The sequence below is a fragment of the Bidens hawaiensis genome, unplaced genomic scaffold (assembly GCF_021521415.1).
Source record: "Bidens hawaiensis isolate Kalapana, Puna unplaced genomic scaffold, B.hawaiensis_p1.1 tig00046332_1, whole genome shotgun sequence".
In the NCBI taxonomy this organism is placed as follows: Eukaryota; Viridiplantae; Streptophyta; class Magnoliopsida; order Asterales; family Asteraceae; genus Bidens; species Bidens hawaiensis.
In genome coordinates, this window is record NW_027505982.1 from 22475 (window position 1) to 35395 (window position 12921).

Sequence of the window (12921 nt, forward strand, 5' to 3'; positions counted from 1 at the left end):
TCGTCCAGTTGTCCCTTTCCAGAAGATGCTCTCGTAACAACCTGGACACGTGTCTGCATATGATAGGATGGGCCGTTTCGGCCATGTGCATGGTTATAACAAACTGGACGCGTGTCTATATACGATAGGACAAGCTATTTCAGTCATGTGCGTGGCTATAAAAACCTCGCAAGCTGTCCTTCTAACATTGGCCGTTGCGTCTCGTGTTTTACAAGGAAAAGTCCTTGTAAATCTTCTAGAAGGAAGCTAGTTAATTACAGTTGTCCTTCTGACGTCACCTTCTGATCATCCTTGCGGGTGGGAATGGTACCCTGCGGATGACTCCTGAGGGCGTCTAGATTCTCCCGCGTATAATCTCTGTATCTTGATATTGATGTTCCTCTATCTTGAGTTATGCGGTTAATTAATATGTTCTGTGGGTGACTTCTGAGGGAGTCCTCTTTCACCCACGGATGGTTTTTAGTTGTATTTCGATCTTTTTGTACCCTATCTCCATAATGATATAAATAGATGTAATAAATTTTGTAGTAAATAATTTATTAAAGAGTTTGATAAACAACACAGGAAGTCAAACATGTAAACTACTTAATTTTGTTTCAAGTCTTTATTAGTAAGCCCACACATCGACCCAAAGCCGAAGAAAAAAACGGATAAGGTGAGCCACCACACCAGCACCACCTGTGCCTCCTAAATCCACATATCCATCTATCTTTGGTGTTGCAGAAGAAAGAAATTAATTAATAATATAATTCTATGGCTAGAGTGGTTACTATCACCGTACCGCCTCTTATACAACCACTGTCTTTGCACTCCAAATTCTCCGGTCTACGCCTCCAATTCAAATTAAAAAGTGGTTGATCATCGGATCAGCTGCCGTTACGGCGGAGGAAGTAGTTCACGTCTGCAGGACTCCAGACAGTCTCCTCAGGATGACGATGATCAAGCCCTTGATCTCGACACTATCTGGTAGGATGTACTGTCAGTTAAGAGAATTTTTCAATGATCATAACATGTATGAACTGTTATTGGGTTAATTAGGTCAAATATGGTGAGTTTTAGTAGGTTGGTGTAGTATCTAAAACGGCTGCTATTCAGATGGCTGAAGATGCTGAACTTGACCTTGTATGCATATCTCTCAAATACTTACTTGCAGTAGCAATTTTATTTTCATTTTAAAGTAGTTGTATTCTCTCTTTTTTTTAGGTTATATTGTCTCCAGATGCAGATCCACCTGTTGTCAAGTTGATGGATTACAAGTAAGCATATGTCCTTTCGGTTGTTATAATTGAGCTGTCTGTTGTCATTTCTATTTTTTACAGTGTCTTGATTATAGTCACCAGCAAATATAGATACGAGCAACAAAAGAAGAAGAGGGAGCAGCAGAAGAAAAGTGCCGGTTGATGCCTTCTCTGTCTCGTCTGCAATTTTCAACTTTTTCTTCATTTTTATAACTCTGTTTCCTGCATAGCTATTTTAAAATAAAAAAAAAAAAAAAAGAAGAATATGCATACATGTATATGCTGAGCAAAGTTTGTGTCACACCCAGCCCTGAGCGGCGGAAACAGCCGGGCGCGCGCGAGTGGGGATTGATAATTAAGCACGGGCCATTGCAAACATTCAAAGTTAGATTTTCATTGCGCATGAAATGTTTAATACAAATACGTTACATTGTTTAAAAATTACATAAAAACATCCAAGTATAAAACTGTTGAAGATTTCCACGCCATATCCCCTTGCGCGGCGGGAACAACCACGCGCATCGAAGGGATAGAACTAAAATCTTCCAAAAAGCTGGTTTTAGATGTTCAGCGTGAGGTGCTCTAAGTGTGACTCCATGCGCTACTTAGTTATCTCCTGAAAGACACGTAAAACATTTGAATCAGTATAAACTGAGTGAGTTCACAAGTTTTAGTAACTTTATAAATCGCATTGCATCATAGTCTTGATAAAATCATATTGAAACACATTTCTGATTTCATGTCTAAACATATACTTGATAATCCGTATGAAAACATAGATCTGACACATATTTCTGATAAAAGTCGTTCAGCGGGCTACGCGCGATCATTACTGGAAGTGTGCTCGTCCATGCAAAGTGGCGCTGCCACTACGAGCTAAATAATATAATGCCGTCCCGCGGTTTACGCGTGGACATTTCTGAAAAACCGTGCTCGTCTATGCAAAGAGGCGCTGCCCCTACGAGCTAATCAATAATTCCGTCCCGCGGGTTACGCGCGGACGTTGTGCCGGAAAACAAGGCGCTCGTCCATGCAAAGAGGCGCGACCCCTACGAGCGGGCTCAAACCCATAGTACTGCCCCATGACCATACTAGGCACTCGTCCATGCAAAGAGGTGCGACCCCTACGAGTGGGTGGATCAAACCAGCAGTCCCTACCCTTAGAGTTCCAATGGTAAAGTGATCGCTTACTCGAGTTCTAGCGCACATACATCGAAAACCTTAGATACCGTTCGCATCGCTCATCATGAAATGTAATTTAAACACATAATCGCTTGCATAGCTTGTAAGTATACCATGATAAAACATTATTTAAGTACGTGTCCCTCGCCCCGAAAACAGTTTAAAAACAGTGAAAACAGCGAGAATAGGGGCTGTGAGACTCACCTGTGGTTCTTGTTAAGGGATTAATCGAGATTCGGGTTTTCTTGGGGTTGGCCTCGGAATTGAAGGTCTAGAATACGATTAAATAACAAGAAGTATATATATTAAGATCAAGAATTAGGAGAATATAAGGGTTGGAAAGCAGATCTCAAGGTTATATTCTCGGCTTACCTAGTAACAGGATCGGAAACGAAAGCAACGGATGCTTGGGAGATGATTAGTGCAAGTTGCAGTTCTTAAGAGAGAAGTTTGAAGTGTGTTTTGGGTGATATTTTAGGTTACATATTTATAGGCAAACTCAAGGGAACACAATCCCTTGCTTTAGGGGATTGTAATCTCTTCATATCTAGGTGTAATGATGATAAAGTATGGAAATTATTATTATTTATTTAAGAGTGGAGTAGTGGATAAAAGATTTTGATTTGATTTGGACAGGACATGCAGGTCTGTGGTTGGTGGGAGTAGGGTGGCTGACAGTTGACTTTTCATGTTACAGTGTGCTTTTTCAGGTACTTTGTCAGTGTACAGTAAAAAGTGGAAAATCTCTGAAACACGCTACCGTTTCTTTTTGGGCGGGAGTAATCCCCTTACAACTGGAGAATAGACTAAGTGTTCTGCGCGTATCACTTTGTGCGCATAGCTTTCTGCGTGAAGGACATTTCTTTGCTGCGGGTAGGTGCGTAACCTTCTCGCAGTCAGGGATATTGAGTTTCATTTGTGGGTTCTCCAGGTGGTCTTGGTATTTCAACATAGTGATCAGTCATGTTGAAGTCAATTCCATCTTGGAGCTTCAGGCAAACTAGCTCTCAATGTTCCCGCCATGCGGGGAGGTTAGTTCCCCTTCCGCACGCGCATAAATGATTTGGGATACACCCGCCTTAGCAACATGCGAGACGGTCAACTCAATAGACAACATTATGGATACATAAAACCAATACACTCGCGCATGGCGCATATAACATATGCCCACGCAGGTTCTTAACATGGTGCGCTCGCGCAGGGCGCATATAACAAATGCACGCGCTGATTAACATAGCGCGCTCGCTAAGGGCGCACATAACAAAATGCACGCGCTGATTAACATAGCGCGCTCGCGCAGGGCGCACATAACAAATGCACGCGCTGATTCTAATATGGCGCGCTCGCGCAAGGCGCATATAACATAATTACCTAATATTTAGGTTGTTTTAAGGGATTGGGAATTTACCGGGTGTCACATTCTCCCCCTGTTAAGCGAATTTCGTCCCGAAATTTAGGAGACGTTGCTGGCAGAAGCCATGTTCTGAAAGAGGTGTGGGTATTTCTGGCGCATTTGATCTTCTCTGTCCCAAGTGAATTCAGGCCCACGCCTTGAGTTCCATTGAACCTTTACTAACTTGATTCGACTTCTGCGCAACTTTTGTTCTTTCCAATCGGTTACGGCTATAGGCTCTTCTACGAAGTGCAGTTGTTTGTCGATGTGAATCTCTTCCAACGGTAAAATCAACGTTTCATCAGATAAACACTTTTTGAGGTTGGACACATGAAACGTATCATGAACTCCACTGAGTTCGGCGGGTAAACGGAGTTTATAAGCAACCGGACCGATCCTTTCCAGGATCTCAAATGGTCCAATGTAGCGCGGATTCAACTTTCCTCGCTTGCCGAAACGGGGGACTCCTTTCCATGGAGAGACTTTCAAAAGTACTTTATCCCCTACTTGAAACTCCAACGGTTTCCTTCGCACATCTGCGTAGCTCTTCTGTCTATCGCGCGCTGTCTTAAGGCGATCCCTTATCTGAAAAATCTTGTCTGTTGTTTCTTGGATCAATTCTGGACCAGTCATTTGCTTGTCACCCACTTCAGCCCAGCACAGTGGGGATCTACACTTGCGTCCATACAAAGCTTCAAACGGCGCAGCCTTGATGCTTTTGTGATAACTGTTGTTGTAAGAAAATTCAACCAAAGGGAGATGAGTATCCCAGCTACCACCGAAATCGATTGCGCACGCGCGCAGCATATCTTCCAATGTCTGGATTGTTCGCTCGCTTTGCCCATCCGTTTGGGGATGATATGCCGTACTCATGTCAAGACGAGTACCTAAAGCCCCTTGTAACGATCTCCAAAACCTTGATGTGAACCGACTATCTCTATCATAAATGATGGACACTGGGACTCCATGTTTTGAAACTACTTCTCGAATATACAGTCGGGCTAACTTTTCCATCTTATCGGTTTCCTTGATCGGCAGGAAGTGCGCTGACTTAGTTAGCCGATCTACAATAACCCAGATCGTGTCATAACCCCCAGGTGTCCTTGGCAGTTTGGTGATGAAGTCCATAGAGATTTGTTCCCACTTCCACATGGGAATTTCTGGCTGCTGAAGTAACCCCGACGGCTTCTGATATTCAGCCTTTACTTTTGAACACGTCAGGCACTTACTGACATACGTCGCGATGGCGCCTTTAAGATTGGGCCACCAATACAGCGCTTTAACATCTTGGTACATCTTGTCTGCGCCAGGATGTACGAAATACCGCGTCTTGTGAGCCTCGTTTAATACTCGCTCGCGCAATCCTCCCTTGAGAGGGACCCATATGCGGTTAGCGAAATATAGATTGCCGTTCTTAAGTTCCAAACTCTTAATCATACCCCCAAGGGATTCGTTTTTAGCAAACTCTGGTTTCAAAGCTTCTTGCTGAGCGTCTCGGATGCTGGTAAAGAGATCTGCGCGAATGGTCAGCCTTAGAGCCTTGACTCGTAGCGTTTTTATTCGCTCCTTCCTGCTTAGCGCGTCTGCTACCACATTCGCCTTTCCAGGGTGATACTTTATTTCACAATCATAATCATTCAACAATTCAACCCATCTTCGTTGCCTCATGTTTAAATCCTTTTGATCAAATATATGTTGAAGGCTCTTATGATCCGTAAAGATTATACACTTTGTACCATAGAGGTAATGGCGCCAAATCTTTAGCGCGAAGACAACCGCTCCAAGTTCCAGATCATGCGTTGTGTAGTTCTTTTCATTGGTCTTGAGTTGGCGCGAGGCATACGCTATGACTTTGTCTCGCTGCATAAGGACACATCCGAGTCCCTGATGTGAAGCGTCGCAGTAAACGACGATGTCATCCATCCCCTCGGGCAGAGACAAAATTGGCGCACTACATAACTTTTGTTTCAACATTTGAAACGCTGCTTCCTGATTTTCGCCCCAAACAAACTTCTGGTCTTTCTGAGTTAGCGCGGTCAGAGGTAGAGCTATCTTGGAGAAGTTCTCAATGAAGCGTCGATAGTAGCCAGCTAGTCCTAGGAATTGCCTCACCTCAGTTGGGGTTTTTGGCGCTTCCCAGTTTTCGATGGCCTTGACCTTGGAAGGATCAACGTGTATTCCTTTCTCGTTTACAACGTGACCGAGAAAGTGAACTTCTCTAAGCCAAAACTCGCACTTGGAAAACTTCGCATACAACTTTTCTTTCCTCAACAATTCCAAAATCAATCTCAGGTGTTGCTGATGCTCGGCCTTGGTCCGAGAATAAATCAGAATATCATCTAAAAATACAATCACAAACTTGTCCAAGTATGGTTTGCACACGCGGTTCATCAGATCCATGAATACAGCCGGCGCATTAGTTAGCCCGAAAGGCATCACTAAGAACTCATAATGGCCGTATCTAGTTCGGAAGGCTGTTTTCGGCACGTCTTCCTCATGGACCCTAAGTTGGTGGTATCCGGACCGTAGATCTATCTTCGAATAATAACTGGATCCTTGCAACTGGTCAAATAAGTCGTCAATCCTCGGTAAGGGGTACCGATTTTTGACTGTCAGCTTATTCAGCTCCCTGTAGTCAATACACATTCTGAACGAACCATCCTTCTTCTTAACAAACAGTACTGGAGCTCCCCAATGTGAAAAGCTTGGGCGTATGAAACCCTTATCCAATAGTTCCTGTAACTGATTGGATAGCTCTTGCATCTCAGATGGAGCTAGTCGATAAGGCGCTCGAGCTACTGGCGCAGCTCCTGGGACTAAATCAATACGAAACTCGACTTGTCGCGGTGGCGGTAATCCGGGCAAATCTTCAGGAAAAACTTCTGGAAATTCGCGCACTACTGATAAGTCTTCAATTCTTCGCTCATATCCTTTCTTCTCTACTACATGCGCCAGGAAGGCGTAGCACCCTTTCCTTAGGCACTTGCGCGCCTTTAGGCACGAAATCAGTTTTGTCGCAACTCCCCTTCTTTCCCCTTGAATTACCAAGGTTTCTCCGTTCAACAGTGGGACCCGAACCTGCTTCTCATGGCAAATAACTTCCGCGTGGTTCTCGACTAACCAATCCATACCTATCACAATGTCAAAACTTCCCAAGTCTATTGGCAACAAGTTAATGTTGAACCCGTGACCTCCCATGACTATTACACATTGTTCAGTTCTTTCGTTCGCGCATAACTGCCTACCATTGGCTAGTTCTATAGTATAAGGTGTGTCTAGCCTACTGGTTGCTAGGCCTAGGGAGTCTTTAAACTCAGCGGATATAAAACTTAGGTCAGCGCCGGTATCAAATAAGACAGATGCAAAATGTCCGTTAAGCAAAAACGTACCGGTTACCACATTCGGCTCTTCTTTAGCTTCGCCTGCGCCGATCACAAAAGCTCTCCCGCGAGCTTGGTTTCCCTTTTGCGGGCAATCCCGACTAAAATGCCCTGGCTTCCCGCATGCGTAGCAGTTGTCGCTCGCTCCAGCTTCTCTGACACGGCAATTCATCGTCTTGTGCCCTGGTCTGCCACATTTGGCACATTCGATTCTTGCGCATTCACCCTCGTGGTGATACTTGCATTTGTTGCACCATGGGCGAGGCCCGCTGTATCCTTTCCTTGATGGCTCCGCGGCTTGGATCGCGTAAGCCCTTGCGCTCTCCTGCTTCTTGAACGGTGGCTGCTTGGAGTCGGACCCTCGGTGGTGAGAGTTCCACTTCCTCTTGGGATCAGAGGTTCGCTGCTCGATTCCGCGCGTAGTTAACATACCTGCACGGACCGTATCCCTTGTAAGGGTGATGGCCCGCGCTACCGCCTCATCAAAGGTTGGAGGCGCTGCGGCGTTGAGCGGAACCCTAACAACAGGAGGTAACCCAAAGATATACCTCTCGATCTTCTTTTCCTCCGTGTTTGCCATGTCTGGCACCAACTGGCAAAGCTCGTTGAACCGGTTGTTGTAGGCGTCGATATCCGTTCCTACCATGGTGTGGTTCCAGAATTCCTGTTGTAGGTTCTGAATTTCTACGCGAGAGCAGAACTTTCTCATCAACATTTCCTTCAGTTCCTCCCAGGTCTTGTGAAGAGCAACTTCTCGCCCCAGGGTTTTCACTTGAAGCTTCCACCAAGACGAAGCTGCTTCTTGGAACATGCAGGTCGCGTAAAGGACCTTCTGGTTCTCACTACATCCGCTAATGGAGAGAACTGTCTCCATCTTGTCAATCCAGTTGTAGAGCCCAATGGCCCCTTCGGTACCCTTGAATGGCCAAGGCTTACAGGCCATGAATGTCTTGTAGGAGCATCCTTTGTCCAAGGCTCCTGATTCGGGTTCTGGGGTCTCATTCTGACGACCCTGACTTGATTCGGCCTTGCTGGCCTCATGTGTTGCGATTGCTTGCGCGATTATTTCCGCGAGTTCCTCGGGTGTCATGGTAATTCCCTTGGCTTTAGTTGGAGGCATTCTCGCTTTAAAAGAGTGAAAACATATCAATCTTAGCGCATGTATTCTGAGCACATAATGTTATCATTATTTACTAGACACTGTGTGACCCGTGTTCCTAAGTGTGTGTATAGTTTCTTTTGAAAATATTTTCCTTGAAAAATATTTCATGCGATTTCCCCCAACGGTTATAGTCTAGGTTAAAACTTCTTTTCCTAGTTCGCTATAACCAGTGCTCTGATACCAATCTGTCACACCCAGCCCTGAGCGGCGGAAACAGCCGGGCGCGCGCGAGTGAGGATTGATAATTAAGCACGGGCCATTGCAAACATTCAAAGTAAGATTTTCATTGCGCATGAAATGTTTAATACAAATACGTTACATTGTTTAAAAATTACATAAAAACATCCAAGTATAAAACTGTTGAAGATTTCCACGCCATATCCCCTTGCGCGGCGGGAACAACCACGCGCATCGAAGGGATAGAACTAAAATCTTCCAAAAAGCTGGTTTTAGATGTTCAGCGTGAGGTGCTCTAAGTGTGACTCCATGCGCTACTTAGTTATCTCCTGAAAGACACGTAAAACATTTGAATCAGTATAAACTGAGTGAGTTCACAAGTTTTAGTAACTTTATAAATCGCATTGCATCATAGTCTTGATAAAATCATATTGAAACACATTTCTGATTTCATGTCTAAACATATACTTGATAATCCGTATGAAAACATAGATCTGACACATATTTCTGATAAAAGTCGTTCAGCGGGCTACGCGCGATCATTACTGGAAGTGTGCTCGTCCATGCAAAGTGGCGCTGCCACTACGAGCTAAATAATATAATGCCGTCCCGCGGTTTACGCGTGGACATTTCTGAAAAACCGTGCTCGTCTATGCAAAGAGGCGCTGCCCCTACGAGCTAATCAATAATTCCGTCCCGCGGGTTACGCGCGGACGTTGTGCCGGAAAACAAGGCGCTCGTCCATGCAAAGAGGCGCGACCCCTACGAGCGGGCTCAAACCCATAGTACTGCCCCATGACCATACTAGGCACTCGTCCATGCAAAGAGGTGCGACCCCTACGAGTGGGTGGATCAAACCAGCAGTCCCTACCCTTAGAGTTCCAATGGTAAAGTGATCGCTTACTCGAGTTCTAGCGCACATACATCGAAAACCTTAGATACCGTTCGCATCGCTCATCATGAAATGTAATTTAAACACATAATCGCTTGCATAGCTTGTAAGTATACCATGATAAAACATTATTTAAGTACGTGTCCCTCGCCCCGAAAACAGTTTAAAAACAGTGAAAACAGCGAGAATAGGGGCTGTGAGACTCACCTGTGGTTCTTGTTAAGGGATTAATCGAGATTCGGGTTTTCTTGGGGTTGGCCTCGGAATTGAAGGTCTAGAATACGATTAAATAACAAGAAGTATATATATTAAGATCAAGAATTAGGAGAATATAAGGGTTGGAAAGCAGATCTCAAGGTTATATTCTCGGCTTACCTAGTAACAGGATCGGAAACGAAAGCAACGGATGCTTGGGAGATGATTAGTGCAAGTTGCAGTTCTTAAGAGAGAAGTTTGAAGTGTGTTTTGGGTGATATTTTAGGTTACATATTTATAGGCAAACTCAAGGGAACACAATCCCTTGCTTTAAGGGATTGTAATCTCTTCATATCTAGGTGTAATGATGATAAAGTATGGAAATTATTATTATTTATTTAAGAGTGGAGTAGTGGATAAAAGATTTTGATTTGATTTGGACAGGACATGCAGGTCTGTGGTTGGTGGGAGTAGGGTGGCTGACAGTTGACTTTTCATGTTACAGTGTGCTTTTTCAGGTACTTTGTCAGTGTACAGTAAAAAGTGGAAAATCTCTGAAACACGCTACCGTTTCTTTTTGGGCGGGAGTAATCCCCTTACAACTGGAGAATAGACTAAGTGTTCTGCGCGTATCACTTTGTGCGCATAGCTTTCTGCGTGAAGGACATTTCTTTGCTGCGGGTAGGTGCGTAACCTTCTCGCAGTCAGGGATATTGAGTTTCATTTGTGGGTTCTCCAGGTGGTCTTGGTATTTCAACATAGTGATCAGTCATGTTGAAGTCAATTCCATCTTGGAGCTTCAGGCAAACTAGCTCTCAATGTTCCCGCCATGCGGGGAGGTTAGTTCCCCTTCCGCACGCGCATAAATGATTTGGGATACACCCGCCTTAGCAACATGCGAGACGGTCAACTCAATAGACAACATTATGGATACATAAAACCAATACACTCGCGCATGGCGCATATAACATATGCCCACGCAGGTTCTTAACATGGTGCGCTCGCGCAGGGCGCATATAACAAATGCACGCGCTGATTAACATGGCGCGCTCGCGCAGGGCGCACATAACAAAATGCACGCGCTGATTAACATAGCGCGCTCGCGCAGGGCGCACATAACAAATGCACGCGCTGATTCTAATGTGGCGCGCTCGCGCAAGGCGCATATAACATAATTACCTAATATTTAGGTTGTTTTAAGGGATTGGGAATTTACCGGGTGTCACAGTTTGTTCTTTGATTCTAGCACTTCGCATGGATCAGAAAGAGCTGAAAATGGGGTAAGAGAATTTTGTTTTACTCCATCAACAAATCAAAATATCAAATATACACATGCAAATATATGATATTTATACCCTTCACTAAAAACTTGCATTAGGATATGTGAGTTTGAGTGTAAGGAGAAAGAGACTGGTATAATGGTCATCTATTAGTTTTATTAATTGAAATGTGTAAATATAAAAACTTAAAAATTTTGTACAAGCGTATTGGCGTTAATAATTTTGATCGGGTAGATATGATATTATACAACTTTTCGGGTGTATATTTGAAAATGTCCATTATGATATGCTACTAAACCATTGTTCTTGGTAGGTACAACATCGACGTGCATGATTATTCAGTGCGTTTGAGAGCTGCTCAAAAGTTTCTCAAAGACGGTGACAAGGTTTCTCTAATATTCCATCACACTTTGTTTCTTACTTCCTGTATTATCCTGATTTTGTCGATAACTGATCTCAGGTTAAGGTTATAGTGAACTTAAAGGGTCGTGAAAACGAGTTCAGAAATAATGCTGTTGAGCTTTTGAACCGCTTTCGCAATGACATTGGGGAGGTACCCAAGAAACTCTTTTAGTTTTTTATTTATATATTTTAAATATATCTTCCAATGGATGAATTGTGTTTTGCAGTTAGGTATTGAAGAAAGCAAAAACTTAAGAGACAGGAACATGTTCATGGTATTGATTCCAAACAAGGTTGTTGTACAAAAAGAAAAAGAACCACCAAAGAAGAAAAAAAAATCGAAGTCTGAAGTGTCAGCAACAGCAAGAGTATGAGTACAGTTTTTCAAAGGAGTGCTAATTTCAATTTGTTTATAAATCAACAGGTATTTTCCATTATAGTTTATAACTTGTATCATATATGTATATAGCGTTCGTGCAAAAAAATTACTCACTGTTTATACTTATAGTAGAAATGCTTATATGTATTGCCTTTATAGCTCATTCTTTTGGTATAACAGTTTGTAAATGGAACTATTTAGTTTCATATGTTGAATTGCAATATAAACTACTTATGACAACAATATAAGGCCCGACTGACTGAGTGGCAAGAATTTGGTCTCGGGATAAAGTTTACGTATGTGTATCGAGTGGCGGATCCAAGTTCTTTCACCAGTGGGGGGAAAATTATGTTCGATATAAACACTCGGTTGTAACGGGTCAAAACAGGTCGAGTATATTGGGTCAAAGCATGTCGATCGTGCAAGTTTTGGTTTTAAAAACTACATTGCATAAATCAATTCAACTTAAAGAAAATAACATGTAAAATGAATAGCCACTATGTCCGGACTCAGGAGCCTTATAGTTGTATAGACCTATGTACTCCATCATCAGTTACCCACTTACCCGTGCATCAAAAATATATATGCAGAAAAGTATTAATTAATACATACTATTGCTTTAAGGGTTGACATTATAGCCAGTTCATTTAAAAAAACAAGAAATTGATTTGATGTTTTCCGTTTCCATTTGGGCTTTCTAAAGGCCAAGGTGCATTCTTAATTTTGTCTTGGGGCGCATGTGGTTTTTTTTTTTTGGATTTCACTAACATATTAAGCTTGATAAGCTAATTTCAGTGGGGGTTTATCCCCTCCCTGAAGCATGAATGAATCCGCCTATGTGTGTATCCCTGTTCCATTACATGTTGATTTATGACCAAACGTGTGGGTTCTTTGTCACTCGTGTATGTATTTTTTTGGGAGTGCCCCGACTATTGAGAAATAGGGATGAGCATGGTACCGGTACCGAAAATACCAATCCCAAAATCCCAAATTCTTGATACCGGTACCGGTACCGAAATATTCAGTTCGATACTGGGATGGTACCGGTACCGAGGGTAAAAAATCGGGAAATACCGGTACCGTACCGGTACCGATACCATACCGATCCCGAATCTTAAAACTTTGGTACCGATGGTACAAATCGGTACCAATTTCGGAACCGGTGCCGATTTCGGTACTGGTACCGATTTTGCTCATCCCTATTGAGAAACATGTTTTTTTAGAAGTCCTTACACTTTACG

At 43.2% G+C, this 12921-nt stretch overlaps 1 pseudogene across 1 annotated transcript; it reads left to right on the forward strand.

Moving 5' to 3' along the window:
* Positions 1 to 753: 753 nt before the first annotated feature.
* LOC143616245 (translation initiation factor IF3-4, chloroplastic-like) lies at positions 754 to 11784 on the forward strand (annotated as a pseudogene). The gene is made up of 8 exons (XR_013150626.1): positions 754 to 982; positions 1039 to 1122; positions 1204 to 1256; positions 1341 to 1396; positions 10866 to 10899; positions 11213 to 11285; positions 11360 to 11452; positions 11529 to 11784. The product of XR_013150626.1 is annotated as a translation initiation factor IF3-4, chloroplastic-like (transcript).
* The last annotated feature ends 1137 nt before the right edge of the window (positions 11785 to 12921 follow it).